This window comes from Dendrobates tinctorius, unplaced genomic scaffold, assembly GCF_039654945.1.
Source record: "Dendrobates tinctorius isolate UK_male_01 unplaced genomic scaffold, ASM3965494v1 ptg000232l, whole genome shotgun sequence".
Lineage (NCBI taxonomy): Eukaryota > Metazoa > Chordata > Amphibia > Anura > Dendrobatidae > Dendrobates > Dendrobates tinctorius.
The window spans coordinates 9,325,680-9,337,710 of NW_027361899.1; the positions used below are offsets into that span (position 1 = coordinate 9,325,680).

At 51.0% G+C, this 12,031-nt stretch overlaps 1 protein-coding gene across 2 annotated transcripts in view; it reads right to left on the bottom strand.

Annotated features, from left to right (window-relative positions):
• Nucleotides 1-6,904, bottom strand: part of LRFN2 (leucine rich repeat and fibronectin type III domain containing 2) — a 731,551-nt gene extending 724,647 nt beyond the window's left edge. Inside the window, exon 1 of one of the 2 annotated variants that reach the window (XM_073556300.1) lies at nucleotides 5,871-6,837. The gene's annotated coding sequence lies outside the window, so the exon portion shown is untranslated. Of the gene's footprint in view, nucleotides 1-5,870 lie in introns of both variants that reach the window. The other variant, XM_073556299.1, reaches the window with a different exon arrangement.
• Nucleotides 6,905-12,031: the final 5,127 nt, after the last annotated feature.

A 12,031-nucleotide genomic window follows, 5' to 3' on the forward strand; every position in this document is an offset into this window, starting at 1 on the left:
TGCTCACATACTGCGCTGCTCTCTCCCCGTGCTCACATACTGCACTGCTCTCTCCCCCACGCTCACATTCTGCGCTGCTCTCTCCCCGTGCTCACATACTGCACTGCTCTCTCCCCCACGCTCACATACTGTGCTGCTCTCTCCCCCGTGCTCACATACTGCACTGCTCTCTCCCCTGCACTCACATACTGTGCTGCTCTCTCTCCCACGCTCACATACTGCGCTGCTCTCTCCCCCACGTTCACATACTGCGCTGCTCTTTCCCCCACGCTCACATACTGCGCTGCTCTCTCCCCAACGCTCACATACTGCGCTGCTTTCTCCCCTGCACTCACATACTGCGCTGCTCTCTCCGCACACTCACATACTGCACTGCTCTCTCCCTCGTGCTCACATCCTGCGCTGATCTCTGAACTCACATACTGTGCTGCTCTCTCCCCCACGCTCACATACTGCGCTGCTCTCTCCCCCACGCTCACATACTGCGCTGCTCTTTCCCCCATGCTCTCATACTGCGCTGCTCTCTCCCCAACACTCACATACTGCACTGCTTTCTCCCCTGCACTCACATACTGCGCTGCTCTCTCCACACACTCACATACTGCACTGCTCTCTCCCTCGTGCTCACATCCTGCGCTGATCTCTCCTCTGCACTCACATACTGCGCTGCTCTCTCAATCGTGCTCACATACTGCGCTGCTCTCTCCCCCGCACTCACATACTGCACTGCTCTCTCCCCCGTGCTCACATTCTGCAATGCTCTCGCCCCTGCACTCAATACTGCGCTGCTCTCTCCCCTACACTCACATACTGTGCTGCTCGCTCCCCTGTGCTCACAAACTGTGCTGCTCTCTCCCCTGCTCTCACATACTGTACTGCTCTCTCACCCGTGCTCACATACTGTGCTGCTCTCTTGCCTGCGCTCACATACTGCGCTGCTCTCTCCCCCGCGCTCACATACTGTGCTGCTCTCTCCACAGTGCTCACATTCTGCACTGCTCTCTCCCCTGCACTCAATACTGCGCTGCTCTCTCCCCTGTGCTCACATACTGTGCTGCTCTCTCCCCAGTGCTCACATTCTGCACTGCTCTCTCCCCTGCACTCAATACTGCGCTGCTCTCTCCCCTGCGCTCACATACTGTGCTGCTCTCTCACCCGCGCTCACATACTGTGCTGCTCTCTCGCCCGTGATCACATACTGCACTGCTCTCTCCCCCGCGCTCACATACTGCACTGCTCTCTCGCCCGTACTCACATACTGCACTGCTCTCTCCCCTGCACTCAATACTGCGCTGCTCTCTCCCCAGCGCTCACATTCTGCACTGCTCTCTACCCTGCACTCAATACTGCGCTGCTCTCTCCCCTGCGCTCACATATTGTGCTGCTCTCTCACCCGCGCTCACATACTGTGCTGCTCTCTCGCCCGCGCTCACATACTGCGATGCTCTCTCTCCCCCGCGCTCACATACTGCACTGCTCTCTCGCCCGTACTCACATTCTGCAATGCTCTCTCCCCTGCACTCAATACTGCGCTGCTCTCTCCCCCGCGGTCACATACTGCGCTGCTCTCTCCCCAGTGCTCACATTCTGCACTGCTCTCTCCCCTGCACTCAATACTGCGCTGCTCTCTCCCCTGCGCTCACATACTGTGCTGCTCTCTCACCCGCGCTCACATACTGTGCTGCTCTCTCGCCCGCACTCACATACTGCGCTGCTCTCTCCCCTGCGCTCACATACTGCACTGCTCTCTCGCCCGTACTCACATACTGCACTGCTCTGCTCTCTCCCCCGCACTCACATACTGCGCTGCTCTCTCCCCAACACTCACATACTGCACTGCTCTCTCCCCAACACTCACATGCTTCGCTGCTCTCTCCCTCGTGCTCACATGCTGCGCTGCTCTCTCCCCCGCACTCATATACTGTGCTGCTCTCTCCCCCGTGCTCACATACTGTGCTGCTCTCTCCCCCCATGCTCACATACTGTGCTGCTCTCTCACCCGCGCTCACATACTGTGCTGCTCTCTCGCCCGCGCTCACATACTGCGCTGCTCTCTCCCCTGCGCTCACATACTGCACTGCTCTCTCGCCCGTACTCACATACTGCACTGCTCTGCTCTCTCCCCCGCACTCACATACTGCACTGCTCTCTCCCCAACACTCACATACTGCACTGCTCTCTCCCCAACACTCACATGCTTCGCTGCTCTCTCCCTCGTGCTCACATGCTGTGCTGCTCTCTCCCCCGCACTCATATACTGTGCTGCTCTCTCCCCATGCTCACATACTGTGCTGCTCTCTCCCCCCATGCTCACATACTGTGCTGCTCTCTCCCCCCGCGCTCACATACTGTGCTGCTCTCTCCCCTGCGCTCACATACTGCGCTGCTCTCTCCCCTACGCTCACATACTGTGCTGCTCTCTCTCCCGCACTCACATACTGCGCTGCTCTCCCCCGTACTCACATACTGCACTGCTCTCTCCCCCATGCTCACATACTGCACTGCTCTCTCCCCCGTGCTCACATACTGCGCTGCTCTCTCCCCTACGCTCACATACTGTGCTGCTCTCTCCCCCGCACTCACATACTGAGCTGCTCTCTCCCCCGTGCTCACATACAGCGCTGCTCTCTCCCCTACGCTCACATACTGTGCTGCTCTCTCTCCTGCACTCACATACTGAGCTGCTCTCCCCGTGCTCACATACTGCACTGCTCTCTCCCCTACGCTCACATACTGTGCTGCTCTCTCCCCCGTGCTCACATACTGCACTGCTCTCTCCCCTACGCTCACATTCTGTGCTGCTCTCTCCCCTGCACTCACATACTGCACTGCTCTCTCCCCCGTGCTCACATACTGCGCTGCTCTCTCCCCCGCGCTCACAAACTGTGCTGCTCTCTCCCCCGTGCTCACATACTGCACTGCTCTCTCCCCTACGCTCACATACTGTGCTGCTCTCTCCCTTGCGCTCACATACTGCACTGCTCTCTCCCCCGTGCTCACATACTGCGCTGCTCTCCCCCGCGCTCACAAACTGTGCTGCTCTCTCCCCTGCACTCACATACTGCGCTGCTCTCTCCCCCGCGCTCACATACTGTGCTGCTCTCTTCCCCCGCACTCACAAACTGTGCTGCTCTCTCCCCTGCACTCACATACTGCGCTGCTCTCTCCCCCGCGCTCACATACTGCACTGCTCTCCCCCATGCTCACATACTGCACTGCTCTCTCACCCATGCTCACATACTGCGCTGCTCTCCCCCATGCTCACATACTGCACTGCTCTCCCCCATGCTCACATACTGCGCTGCTCTCTCCCCCTCGCTCTCTTCTTCCCTCACTGCTGAGTATTTGTTGCAGTTTAGCAGGTCACAGTGTGGGCAGAGTCTGTCCTCCTGGGCTTCTATGTATCTATGAGTTATCTATCTATTATCTATCATCTATCTATTATCCATTTATTATATATTTATCTATCTATTATCTATATATTTTTCTATCTATTATCTATCTATCTATCTATTTATCCATTATCTATATTATCTATCTAGTATCTACAGTATTATTTATCTATTATCTATCCTTTATGTGTGTCCTCACATCAGTGTAATTGATTCGTCGGAACCTGTGACCCAATAATCCAGGACCCCACAGTGGGGCTGCACATTGTGGAGTGTCGTCTTCCCAGATGAGGGGGTCAGGCCTCTCTCCTCCCCACAGAGGTGGGCTCCGGTTCCTATAATAATGCCCGGGACCTGACATATTTGTTTATTCTGATACCTGATGTAATAATGATCTAATCTCATTTTATTATCTCATTATCAGATGCATGAACCAGCCGCTTCCGTCCTCCTGAACACTTGTTTCCATCTCATCCCCTAGCCTGCAATCTAACATCAGTCACTAGGGGGCGTCAGTGAGAAGGATGAGCAGGTAACATGATCATCCACTGTGTGTGATAGCCAGGCGGCTATCTCTAATAACCTGCTACACATATCCAAGCAAGACCCAATGTATAGAGAGAGGATGACAGCAAGATGAAGGCAAGCAATGGTGGCAGCACCAGCATGGAGAATGGAAACTTGTGGAACTTGGGTCATAGAGCAACTCTTGTTATCTGCTGGGGGTTGTAGTCCCACATTAGCCAATAGCATCACCGACACATGAACAACCGACATACAGTGTATCTCAATATCAGATCTAGAAGCCTCATATACCGATCACTGGTGTAATGGGATCTGAGTTTATTGGCCAATTGCTTAGATACCAATTCCCCTCCATAGTAATAGAATGCAGCCTGCTCAGCACCTGTGCCTGCAGCTCCTCCACCCCAGAGTCTGCACAGAGCAGTCAGGAGCTGCATTCATGATTCAGCTCCAGGGTCTGCAGTCTGTGCACAGATAATGGAGGGGGTCATCATAATCTTTCCTCTGTTTATTAAGCTATCATCATTTATTTTCATAACAGACATCAAACATTGTATCCAAATGTATCACACAGGCTCAGACATTTCCCAAAGGCAACACTGTATCAGCGCCTTCCCTGCAGGAATCGGCTCCTGTCTGCACAAAGCAATCACTGAGCTCTAAGAAAACCATTAATCCCAGTTTCCACCCGCCATGGCAGAGCTCAGTGAGTTCAGCCAACATGTGCACTGATACAGGGATGGCAGAGCGAGAAGGAGCGTGCGGCGCATACAGATCAGACATGGGTGGGTGTGCATGTGTGGGGTCAGTGCATGGCCAGGAATGTGAAGGGCTGATGCAAAGGCTAATGCTAACAGATATGTATATAGTTGGTACATACGATCCTGCAAGGGTCGTGACTCTCTCCGTGCTGCGCATTCTCCTTAGATTGCGCCTTCTGGCAGGCTGCAGCCACTGACCCCTCGTTTACCTGTAGACAACATCAGCGGCTCCCCTAATGCCATGTTCTTGACTCACTGCACCCCATTTTCCTCCCTCTATCCCTCCTATCAGACATCCAGGCGAGGACCAGTCAGCCCCCCATAAACCCAACAAACCATAACATAAACTACCCGGAGACCCCGCCGGCTCCAGCAGCTGGAGACCCTGCCCTGACTGTAAATATCTCTGCCCCAGTTTTCCCCATTTTGCTTCCTTATTTTGCCGCATCCAAAATGATTAACCCCTACAGGATCCCTGCTCATCTGTTGTTAACCCTTCCAGGTTACAGCCCCCTTGCATTGGTCAGCAGCAGCCCTCCATTAAATAGTGACTCTCTATGGAAGGTAAATCCGGCAAGGTGCAGCTTTAGGAAATCAGTCCCCAAAACAAACAAACCAAAATCTTAGTTTGGATTTTCGATTATTCTTCGATATTAGATCCCAAAGCAGAAAACATCATCTAAAATAATCAAAATGAAGCATTAAACCACTAAAATGTAACCTAATCCAGTACAGGGTCACATAGGGTGATATAATCATGTAATATAGCAGTGGTGACCGTGGACCTTCATTAAATGTGTGGATCTTAAGGTCTCCGGTATGACACCCCCAGCAGATTTTATTGCACCCCCCATAGATACTCACAGCGCAGTTTTGGTTACATGCCAGCCCCTGCCTCCTTCCACAGGTAACGCACACAATAAACCCCTCTGTAGCCATTAGAGGGTTAATAGCCGTAACCATCTTCACCTTTATCTCTACCATGGAGCAAATTCGAAGGATCCTTGTCCCCATCCTTGTATCCACCTGAAGACATCCCTTCTGCCAATGCACAATATACTCTCCAGGTAAGCAAGCACCAGGATTAGGGGGTCCACTAGAATCCCCCCTTTCTCCATGCAAAAAGCAGCAATGCACAATGCAAACTTCTCCAATTGCTTATCCCCAGGTAGGAATGGGAAGAAGCTCTTACCTCTGAGAAGTGACATGTATCCTTGTGTAGAGGCAATCCAGGCTATTTACACGCCATGCATCCTATAGGAGAGCAGCTGGAGTACAATCCAGTTCTGGAATCCAAAAATTAATAAAAAAAAATAAGGTTTAAAAAAAAAATCAGGCAGAAATTGCAAACCAGCATCAACGACAGCAGATCCCGATAAGACCAAGGAACGTGAGCGAATCCGAGCACAGTACAGTAGATCCAAACAGAAGCCACTTGATTTCCTTTGATGCTTCCAGATTTTGGAGAAACCACCACCACCAGAAAGATAGAGAGCTCCTTTAGATGGGTCTTAGAGATGCCCCCTGCATGGTGGGCACTGAGGGTCTCCGCCAGTCACCCCTGGATGGAGCAGAGATAGATGCAGACACACAGAGCCAAAGGCAGGCTGGAGAAGAAGAAGCAATGTGCTCTGATCCCCTCTGAGTGCTGTAGATGGCAGAGCCTTCCACAGCTTGGGAAAGGCGAGAAGAAAGAAAGATTCCAGCAGCCTGGGAGGGATTTCTTTCTCTCTTTCTCTCTCTCTCTTGCGATAAATTCAGGGATTGCAAATATCCCAGCGCCCAGGTGCAGTCAGCTCCCAGAACCCGACCAAAAAGCAAAAAAATCCAACCCAGAAATGAGAAAAAGAAAGGATACAAAGAGGAATTTAGGTGGAAAATGAAGGGGCAAGCGCGGAGGTAAAGGAGATTGGCGCTGTAATTCTGTGGTCGGGCACTGTCCCGATAATCCTTGGCATAATAATAGAAACTTAAGCCTGTGTAGACACCGGCTGACATGCCAAATCCTCAGATCAACACTCAACATTTGTCATAGGCTCGCATGTCACTTGGGTTCGGGATTTTGGGAGAGGAGGAGAATAAGGCGTAGCGTCCCCCTTTTCTGCGTCCAGGACATGGAAGATCTGTGTAAGGTGCTGGGGGGGGGGGGGTGGACATGGAGGGTGGGGAACACACACAACATTGAAACCAGCATAAGGGAAATGATTAGTCATGAAGGGTCCCGAGTTGTCCCCTGCGGTGAAGTCTGATCGTTTTCTATTCAGTCCTAATATTAATAATTTATCTGACAGATACTGGGGGGGCATTCACTAATGAGCGACGTTACAGAACCCATAGGGGGGGTCACCCAGCTCCCCATGGACCTGGAAGACCTGGACTCTTTAATATCTTTGATTTTGTTCTTTTCCTGCTCCAATTCTCTTCTATATTCCAAGATTAAAGTCTTTGGGTTTAAGGAGGCAGCCTTAAGGGGGACAGGGGCAGCCGTGACATCTAAAGGGCCCTTTGTCGCATAGGAAGACTCAGTGTTCTGCTACATGAGAGGTTTTCTGGATATTTTGCATTGGAGCAGAGGAGCTTAAATGGACCTGTACTCAGATCTCTGAGGTATGCTACTCCTACCCTCTCGCAGATGTGTCCCATACCGGATGGTCAGCATCAATAAACGGTGGGAAGAGTCACAGTGAGATGCTCAAAAATGTTTGTGTTGGCCCCCTCAAAAGTAATCTGGGAGAGATGGTGGAAGAGGATGAGGGTAAAGGGGGTTTTACACTAAGCAATATCGCTAGCAATATCGCTAAAACGTCACTGGTTTTGTGACGTTATAGCGACATTGCTAGTGATATCGCTATGTGTGATACTTACCAGCGACCGGCTCCCCCGCTGCTCATCGCTGATCGCGCGAGAATGTCCGGCTCCATTTCTCGTCGTCTGCTTCCTGCTGGGCTTCCTGCTGTGACGTCCAGCGACGCGTGGAGGCGGGCGGGAGGACGCAGGATCGCTGTGTGTGAATGGTAAGTATCGTGCGCTGCGTCGCTGCTGCATCGCTGTGAGATCTTTCTGTATGAAAGCTCACTAGCGATCATTTAGCGATGCACCAGCGATCCTGACCGGGTCGGATCGCTGGTTGGATCGCTGGTGCATCGCTAAATGTAAAAGGGCCTTAAGGCCAAGCTACTAAATGCCTTTATCTCTACTGTATTTACATAAGAAATTCCCATGACAGATGACATGATCAGGGAGACCAGACATTCTCAGTATTTGAAGGTTTTCAAAGAGATGCTGTCCTGGAGTATCTCAATAAGAATAACCTCATGACCCAACATCAACCTGGGTTTATGAGGGATCGGTCCTGTGTAACAAGTGGCTCAGTGATAGGAAACAGAGGTTGGTTAGTAATGGAACACACTTGGATTGGGTCACTGGTGACAATGTGTTACCACAGGGGTCAGTATTGGGCCCTCTTCTTTTTAACATAAACAGTAAACTCATGACCATGTAAGCGGAATACAGAGTAGAATTATAATATTTGCAGATGATACTAAACTCTGAAAGGAAATAAACACAGAGGGATTTACAGTTGAAACCAGAAGTTTCCATCCACTATATATAAAGACACATCTGCATGTTTTTCTTAATATCTGACATGAAATCAGAATAAACCTTTCCCGTTTTAGGTCAATTAGGATTACCATAATTATTAATATTTGCCAAATGTCAGAATAATGAGAGAGAGAGAATGTTTTATGGCATTTTTATTACCGCAAAGTCAAAAGTTTCCATCCATTTCATTAATATGTGGCACAATTGCCCTTAAACTGAATGCCTTGGGTCAGACGTTTGGGATCTCCTTCCACAAGCTTCTCACAATAGTTGGTTGGAAGTTGGTCCCATTGCTCCTGACAAAACTGATGTAACCGATCCAGGTTTGTAGGTCTCCTTGCTCGCACCGGCCTTTTCAGCTTTGCCCAAAAATTTTCAATAGGATTGAGATCAGGTCTTTGTGGTAGGCCACTCCAAAACTTTGGCTTTGTTATCCAGAAGACACTATGTCACCATTTTGGTAGTATGCTTCGGTTCATTCATTATCCATTTGGAAGACCCATTTCCACCCAAGCTTTAACTTCCCAGCTGATATCTTGAGATGTTCTTTCAGTATTGCCACATAATCTTCTTTTCTCATGATCCCATCTATTTTGTGAAGTGCACCAGTCCCTCCTGCATGATGCTGCCACCGCCGTGTTCCACAGTTGGGATGGTGTTCGTAGGCTTGTAAGATTCCCCGTTTTTCCTCCAAACGTAATGATGGTCATTATGCCCAACAAGTTCAATTTTAGATTTGTTTCATCAGACCACAGGACAGGTCTACAAAAATTTAGGTCTTTGTTCCTGTGTGCATATGTAAGGAGGTGGTGGGGACCCTCACATGCCTCCTCTCCTATGGACATTGTTCGCACAATTACATGCGGCACCTCATTGTTTATTAATGTGAAATGTAATGTCTATGTATTGTAATGTCATGTATTGTGTATAGGTTTAGGATTAGGGATATAAGTTAGCATAGAGTAACAGCAGGGTTAGAATAGAAGGGGGGCACATTAGAGATAGGAGTGTTAGATGCAGGCAGCATAGGGGTTAAACAAATGGGAGGGGCCACAGAGCAGAGCAGCACAGAGTAGGGAGGTGTAGGATGGGCACTTCCTGTTTAGAGCCAAAGCCCGGGCAGCCTTGCTTAGGGCAGGTTGTGTGAGAAGCAGTGGAGCAAACAGTTACTGTCTGTGGGGATAAAGCTGCTATGGCAGTAAGGGGCCCCAAGCTAAGACTAGTGCAGTCAGGTACCAGCTCAACAGGAGCATCCCCTGGAAGGATCTGAGGTCTACGACCGGGACAGGAACATTGAGGATGGCATTCCCGGCAACTTTTCTAATTGGAACAGGACAAGGGGCTGACAGGGAGCTGGTGATGTTGGCAGCTTGTATGGGGCACAAATTGTCCAAAGAGATGGCAGCATGGATTGTCAGGAGGAAAGAGAGAGAGATTATGGAAAGAGTAGAGTGTGCCCAGAAGGCAGGGAAAGTGCAGGATATGTGGCTCTGTGTGAATTGTGCTGCCAAGGTGATGAGTGCCCATTTGATAAGTAAAGTTGAACTGTTTGAAAAAGACTGACTTTGAGGTTTTGTTGAACTTGGAGATACAGAGCCAAAGTGACAGTACTGGAAGGAACTCTGACAGTAATCATAAGTGTTCTTCTGCGCACGCTGCATGTGCAGAAGGGACATTGTAATTCATCTGTGGGGCACCAGGGTGTAGGAACCATACAGTGCATTGCCATGACTACCACCCTGGCTGCATTACAGAATTGGTGTAGTTGGCAGGATTGTGATGCCTTGTGTACAGAGAGTGGAGGATCCTTGAAACTGGCAAAGATGGCGGCCGTTAGAGAGTTGAAGATGGCGGCCAGTGGCGTGAAAGCTGAGAGCGGCCGCATCCTAAGCAGAAAGGAGCGCGAAGATGGAAGAAGCAGTGGCCTGAGCCGAGTCCACATCCCATAGTGACTGGTGCCCGCCTGAGATGGGCGCAGCTGAAGAAGAAGCCCAGACTCCTGAAGCAGAGTCTGAAGGAATGGGTGGGGCAGCCGGAAGTGGCACCACCCACGAAGAACAAGATGACTTGCTCAGAAACGAGATGCCATTACCCAGAAAATTACCCACTGTGATGCAGCGCAGGAGCATGTCCTTCCGTGGGGGTATCGGTCGGCAGGACTGGGAGCGGTCCATATTCCAGACAAAGTCGGGCCCGCATCCTGGAAGCTGACAGATGGAAGAGATGGAGGATGTGTTCCCCTTCAGCTGGCTAGGAAAGCAGATAGCTGGGAGCCGAGTCACCGCGGGCGCTGAGGAGCTGGAGCCGGAAGAGGTCATAGAGAAGCTGGAGGCTGTACAGAGAGGAATCCTCGTAGCCGTGGTTCCCAGCTTGTGTGGCCAAGGAGCACTGTCACAGCTGCCTGCAGCTTCAGTGAGTGAAAGACCTGCACCCACCTCAGTTCCCGCACCAACTCCTACCCCATCCCCGGCCCCTGTGTCCTCCCGTAATGCCTACCCGGACGAACCCCTTGCTTCCATGGCGGAGATGGCCCAGTGGGTGAGGAGCGTAATCAAACAGAAGAAATGGCGGGAGCACCAGATCTTAAAGGAGCTGCGGCGCCCCGGCAGGGGAGCCATGTCTGGCCAGATGACATGCAGCCTCATCAAATACTTTAATCCCACCCAGGTGTATGGATTCATCCACGAGGCTGAGACCGGGGACAAGGTATTTGTGAACATCGGGTCCATTGATTGTAACGGTCATTGCAGGACTGCGACCGAGTAACATTTATAAAGGAGCAAGGGCCCCGGGACCATATGCAGTGGCAGTGAACATGGTTTCAAGCACTGAGGAGAGACAGGCGCTGGAAGCGCAGCATTGTGTGTGGCCGCCTACAATGGTCGCAGCCCCTGCAGTCAGCCAGGGGGCAGAGGCGCCTTTAATTGACACTGTGGCCGCATTTGGATCACGGGAGCTGGAGGCTTCGGGTGTGCTGAATTTGCTGCTGGAGGAGGGGAGGAGCGAAAAAAACATTGGAGAGTCCTCCTCCAGCGGGTCGTCAGGCCATACTTTCATTATTATCCAGGGCCAGAATGCGGCCCACTATGCTGGTCAGCGGCCTTGGATTGACTGAAGTGACTTTTAAGTGTGTTGTGCTAGTTGCACTGGAGGAAAATATGTGAGACTGTTCCACGTCTCCAGAAGGGCAGGAAGCCCTGGATGGCACCAAGACTAAGTGTCGGTAGGTGACCAGTGCGGACATGGTTAAAGTGACTTTGTTTCGTATATCCTCCTCCCATCATCCAAGTTTTACATGCACACGTTTGCGTACCCCCTGCTGGATTAGGAACTGAACTCTAAAGGAGTTAATCGCCTTTGGAAAAATGGACTGTGTGTGACTGCTTTAACTACTGAACTGTTTTAACCCTGAACTTGCCTGTTTTAACCTTGAATTGTCCCCTGATAAAGCATCCCACTTGTGTTTGAGGGTCAGTATTCCACTCAAGGAAGGAGGGGGAAGAGCCTGTACAGGAGAACCCGAGGAGCGAGCCGAGTCAGGACCGCATGGACTACTGCTGAAGTGTGTTTGTTTTTATCGGTCGCCTATGTTCGGATACCCGGAATAGGGAAGGACTGGCCCATCGGCCTGAACTGTTGTTATTGAGCACCTTGTGTGTATGGCTCACAGGAGACATGGGACCGGGGTCAGTCGGACCCACACTAAAAGAACTTGAACTCTTCTGTTCCGGGGGTCCAACCAAGTGTAGC